The sequence below is a fragment of the Petaurus breviceps genome, unplaced genomic scaffold, assembly GCF_028583685.1.
Source record: "Petaurus breviceps papuanus isolate PSGF00001 unplaced genomic scaffold, PetGlider_PUasm1.0 37, whole genome shotgun sequence".
In the NCBI taxonomy this organism is placed as follows: domain Eukaryota; kingdom Metazoa; phylum Chordata; class Mammalia; order Diprotodontia; family Petauridae; genus Petaurus; species Petaurus breviceps.
Window position 1 is genome coordinate 18209547 of NW_027186296.1, and position 6000 is coordinate 18215546.

At 33.5% G+C, this 6000-nt stretch overlaps 1 pseudogene; it reads left to right on the forward strand.

Annotated features, from left to right (window-relative positions):
* Window positions 1-3013: 3013 nt before the first annotated feature.
* Window positions 3014-5733, forward strand: LOC138168973 (14-3-3 protein zeta/delta pseudogene; annotated as a pseudogene).
* Window positions 5734-6000: the final 267 nt, after the last annotated feature.

The window sequence follows — 6000 nt, forward strand, 5'->3', positions numbered from 1 at the left end:
AATGAAGAACTACTAGTACTAAACATATATGCTGTAAGTGTCATAGCACCCAAATTCTTGAAGCAAAAATTAAATTAGTTACAGGAGAAAATAGACAGTAAAACTATACTATTAGGAGACCTTAATTTATTCCTATAAGACCTAGATAAATATAACCATGAAATAAACAAGAAAGAAGTTAAGGAGATAAATAAAATTTTAGAAAAGTTAGATATAGACATCTGGAGAATATTGAATGGGAATAAAAAGGACTATACCTATTTCTTAACTCTGTATGAAACCTTTATGAAAATTCACTATGGAGAAAGTTTTGTAACTTGTATTAATTGCTAAAAGGTCTTAGTGATTATCACTTTGTAAAAGTTTAAATAAAAAAGAAAGAAAGGAAAAGAAAATTGACCACATATTAGGACACAGAAAACTCACAAACAAAAGCAAAAAAAAAACAGACATATTAAATTCACCCTTTTCAAACCATAATATAATAAAAATTACATTTAATAAAGGCTCTTTGAAGCATAGATTGAAATTAATTGGAAACTGAATAATCTAATTCTAAAGAATGACTGGGCCAAAAAACAAATCATAGAAACAACCAATAATTTCATTAAAGATAATGACAAAAATGAGACTACATACCAAAATTTGTGGGATGCAGCCAAAGTAGTACTTAGGGGAAAATTTATATCTCCAAACACTTGCATAAATAAAATAGAAAAAGAACAGATCAATGAAATAGATATGCAGCTAAAAAAAAATCAATACAAACAAAAAATCAAAAATCCCCAACTAAACATCAACATAGAATTCTTGAAAATCAAGAGAGACTAATAAAATTGAAAGTAAAAAAGTGATTGAATTAATAAATAAAATTTGGAACTGGTTGCATGAAAAAAGAAACAATAAAATAGATAAACCACTGACTAATTTGATTTTTTAAAAGTAAAACAAATTATTAGTATCAAAAATGAAAAGGGAGGGTGCACCACAAATGAAGATGAAATTAAAGTAATTATTAGGAACTATTTTGCCCAGCTTTATGCCAATAAAACTGGTCTAAATGAAATGGATAATTATTTATAAAAATATAAATTACTCAGAATAACAAAGGAAAAAGGATATTTAAATAACCCTGTCTTAGAAAAAGAAATTGAACAAGCCATAAACAAGTGCCCTAAGAAAAACATTGAAGAACCAGATGAATTTATAAGCAAATTCTACCAAACATTTAAAGAATAGTTAGTTAGAACACTATGTAAATGGTTTGAAAAATAGATCAAGGAGTTCTATCAAGTTCCTTCTATGACATAAATATGGCTTTGTTACCTAAACCAGGAAGAGCAAAAATAGAGAAAGAAAACAATAGAACAATTTCCTTAATGAATATTGATACAAAAATTCTAAATAGAATGCTAACAAGGAGACTATAGCAATGTAACACAAAGATCATATACCACAGCCAAGTGGGATTTATATCAAGAATGCAGGGTTAGTGTAATATTAAGAAAACTATAAGCCTAATTGACCAAATCAATAACAAAAATCTTACAATCAAATCAACAAATGCAGAAAAAACTTTTGACAAGATATAACACCCATTCCTTTTAAAAGCATTATAAAGCATAGGAATAAACAAATCTTTTCTTAAAATAATAACTAGTATTTCTCTAAAACCAAGAGCAAACATTATCTGTAATAGGCATAAATTAGAAGCCATTCCAGTAAAATCAGGGGGAGAAGCAAGAATATCTTATTGTTATTCAATATTCTACTAAAAATGAAGGAATAAGCATATGCGATGAGGAAACAAAACTATCACTTTTAGTAGATGACATGGTAGTATTCTTAAATAACTTAAATAATTCTTAACCTAGTTAACCATTTGAAAAAACTAGTAAAAACAATTAGCAACTTTAGCAAAATTGCAGAATTATAAAATAAACTCACACAAATCATTAGCATTTCTATACATCATCAACAAAACCCAGCAGGAAGAACTATAGAGAGAAATTGCACTTATAAATCACTTGGGAGTCTACCTGCCAAGACATATATAGGAACCATATGAACACAATTACAAAACATTGTTCATACAAATAAAAACAGATCTAAACAGAGAAATATTAACTGTTCATGGGTTGTTGCTGTTCAGTTATTTCAGTTGTGTTCAACTCTCTGTGACCCCATTTTTGAGTTTTCTTGGCAAAGATATGGGAATGGTTTGCTATTTCCTTCTTCAGCTCATTTTACAGATGAGAAAACTGAAGTAAACAGGGTTAAGTGACTCATCCAGGGTCATACAGCTAGTAAGTGTCTGAGACTGGATTTGAACTCATGTAGATGAATCTTCCTGATACCAAGTCCAATGCTCTATCAGTGGATAGAGTGCCACCTAGCTGCCTACTCATGAGTAGGCTGGGACAATATAATAAAAATGACAAAATTATTTGAATTAATATACTTATTAAGTGACATACCAATCAAACTATGAAAATGTTATTTTGCTAGAAAATATAGTAGAAAAACAATAACAAAATTCATCTGGAGGAATAAAAGGTCAAGAATATTAAGGGAACAAATGGGAAAAAAAGGTAAAGGAAGGGGCTTTAGCACTATCAGATCTCAAACTGTATTACAAAGCTATAATAATCAAAACAATCTGGTACTAGATAAAAAGGAGTGGTTGATCAGTGGAATAGATTAGATACATAATAACATAGAAGCCAATGAGCATAGCAACTTAGTGTTTGATAAACCCAAAGTTCACTAGCTACTGTGGCAAGAATTCATTACCTGACAAAAGCTACTGGGAAAGTTGGAAAGTAGTGTGGCAAAAACTAGGCATAGACCAATATCTCTCACTACATACCAAGTTAAAAATGGGTACATGATTTAGACGTACAGGGTGATATCATAAGTAAATTATGGGGCCACTACTGCCACCTAGAGACTACTGAACCCCCTGTCCGTCCGTCCACCGCTGCCACTCACTCCGGGCACAGAACATTGAGTCATGGATAAAAATGAGCTGGTGCAGAAGGTCAAATTGGCTGAGCAGGCTGAGAGATATGATGACATGGCAGCCTGCATGAAGTCTGTAACTGAGCAAGGAGCTGAATTATCCAATGAGGAGAGGAATCTTCTCTCTGTTGCTTACAAAAATGTCGTAGGGCCCCAAAGGTCATCTTGGAGGGTTGTTTCAAGTATTGAGCAAAAGATGGAAGGTGCTGAGAAAAAATAGCAGATGGACTGAGAATACGGAGAGAAAATTGAGACCAAACAAAGAGGTATCTGCAATGATGTACTGTCTCTATTGGAAAAGTTCTTGATTCCTAATGCTTCACAAGAAGAAAGCAAAGTTTTCTATTTGAAAATGAAGGGGGACTACTACCATTATTTGGCTGAGGTTGCTGCTGGTGAAGACAAGAAAGGAATAGTGGATCAATCACAACAAACATATCAAGAAGTATTTGAAATCAGCAAAAAGGAGATACAACCAATGCATCCTATAAGATTGGGTCTGGCTTTGAACTCTGTGTTCTATTATGAGATCCTGAACTCTCCAGAGAAAGCCTGCTCCCTTGCAAAGACAGCTTTTGATGAAGCCATTGCTGAACTTGATACATTAAGTTAAGAATCATACAAAGACAGCACACTAATAATGCAATACCAAGAGACAACTTGACATTGTGGACATCGGACACCCAAGGAGATGAAGCAAAGCAGGAGAAGGAGGGGAGAATTAACCAGCCTTCCAACTTTTGTCTGCCTTATTCTAAAATTTACACAGTAGACCATTTGTCATCCATGCTGTCCCACAAATAGTTTTTGTTTATGATTTATGACAGGTTTATGTTACTTCTATTTGGATTTCTATGTTTCCCATGTGGTTTTTATGTTTAATATTAGGGGAGTAGAGTCAGTTAACATTTGGGGAGTTATCTGTTTTCATCTGAGGTGGCCAATATGGGGATATGGAATTTTTATACATGTTTCACATGTTTGGCATAGTACTTTTGGTACATTGTGGTTTCACAAGGCTAGTGTTAAAACAGCTTCCATGTCAAAGCAAAGAAAACTGCCTACATATTGGTCTGTCATGGTGGGGGGGGGGGGCGGTGGATAAAGGGATAATTGGTTCCAGTCACAGGTATAGTTATTGTGGGTACTTTAGAGTTGGAGCACTCATGGCTGTGGTAGAAACAGATGTCCCACAGATATTACATGTCATTCCATGTGTATCTGTGGAATAGACAATCTCAACATGAACACCTTTCTGATTGCAGTTGCAAGAGTGTTCCTTAAGACAAAGTTTTAACCCAGTCAATTTACTCTGGAGATGGGAAGAAACGGTTCACATTCCATTATTTGTAAAGTTACCTACTGTTCGTTTTCATTATTTTTGCTATACTCATTTTATTTGTATTTAAATGGTTTAGGCAACCTAAGAACAAATGTACAAGTAAAGATGCAGTAAAAATGAATTGCTTGATATTCATAAAGTCACTGTATATCAAGCACAGCAGTAAAACAAAAAACCCATGTATTTAACTTTTTTTTAGGTTTTTTGCTTTTGTGATTTTTTTGATACTTGCCTAACATGCATGTGCTGTAAAAATAGTTAACAGGGAAATAACTAGAGATGATGGCTAGCTTTGTTTAATGTCTAATGAAATTTTCATGAACAATCCAAGCATAATTGTTAAGAACATGTGTATTAAGTTGATGTAAGTGGAATAAAAGCTTTATGAATGGACTTTTCAACTACTTTCTCTACAACTTTTCATGTAAATCAGATCTTTAGTTCTGAAACTTCTCTAAAGGAAATTGTATATTTTGAAGATTTACTTCCCACTAGTAGCTATATAATGGGCTTAAAAAAAAGTTTAAGTGTAAAATTATCAAATGGTAAGAGTTCCATGTGTTCCATATTGTTCCGAACATTGCTCCCCTCTCTACCACCCTGATTTTCAGTTACTCTTTTAAAACAAAAGGTGGCGTTCTGAATAAAATCAAATGTTTCACTTAAATTTTTGGTACGGCATTTTTCTAACTTATGGAAACTACAAGTCTCATGGTCTGTGGTGACGTTGGTTAACTATCAGGTCTATGCTTCCAAAGTCCCTCTTTAAAAGAATTTGTTGCTTTTCTTATAGTCTGCCTTGGATTTTAATCCCATATTCCAATTTGTCAGGTATACCTTTTAGCCTTTTCTCCTTCTGCCTTGTCACCAACCACACTCCTATTCTGGTGGTGGAGGGGGGTAGGGTGTTGTGTGGGGAAAGATAGCATGATATTTCTGGCTTTGGTATCTGAGATTCCTTTCTTCCTTTGCTTGCATCCCACAAACTTCTTGCCTCTATTCTTATTTCCTTTAGGAAATCTTCCCTTAATTTAGTGAGATATAGTGGGTTTTTAAAAATCTCACTCTAAACCCTACCCTGAATGAACGGTCTGTTTATTGTCTGCCTTAAACTCTTCCCCTAACCCAGTCCTCTCACCAAGTGATGGTGGGACTAAGTTATACCCAAAGCTCATGCTGCAAAATCTTCCCCTCATTTCCCTTATAGAAAACACCAAACACAAAATACCATTTAAAGAGAGAGGTGTATTTTTTTGTTATAGAATGTAAGCTCCTCAAGGGCAGGGACAATGTTTTCTGTATATTCTATTGTGCCTAGTACACTGTAAAAGCTCAATAAATATTGATGATGGGAAAAAAAAATAAGTAAATTAGGAGAACACGGAAAAAAAATTACCTGTCAGATCTATGAATAGGGGAAGAATTTATGACCAAACAAGAGGTAGAGAGGATCACAGGAGGTAAAAGGGATAATTTAAATTTTATTAAATTTAAAAGATTTTGCACAGGCTAAATAAATACATCCAAAATTAGAAGGAAAGCAGAAAAGTGTGTGTGGAGGGGAGTTACAGCACATTTCTCTGATAGAGATTTCATTTTTTCCCCAAATGCTTTAATAACTTCTGATTTACATCATT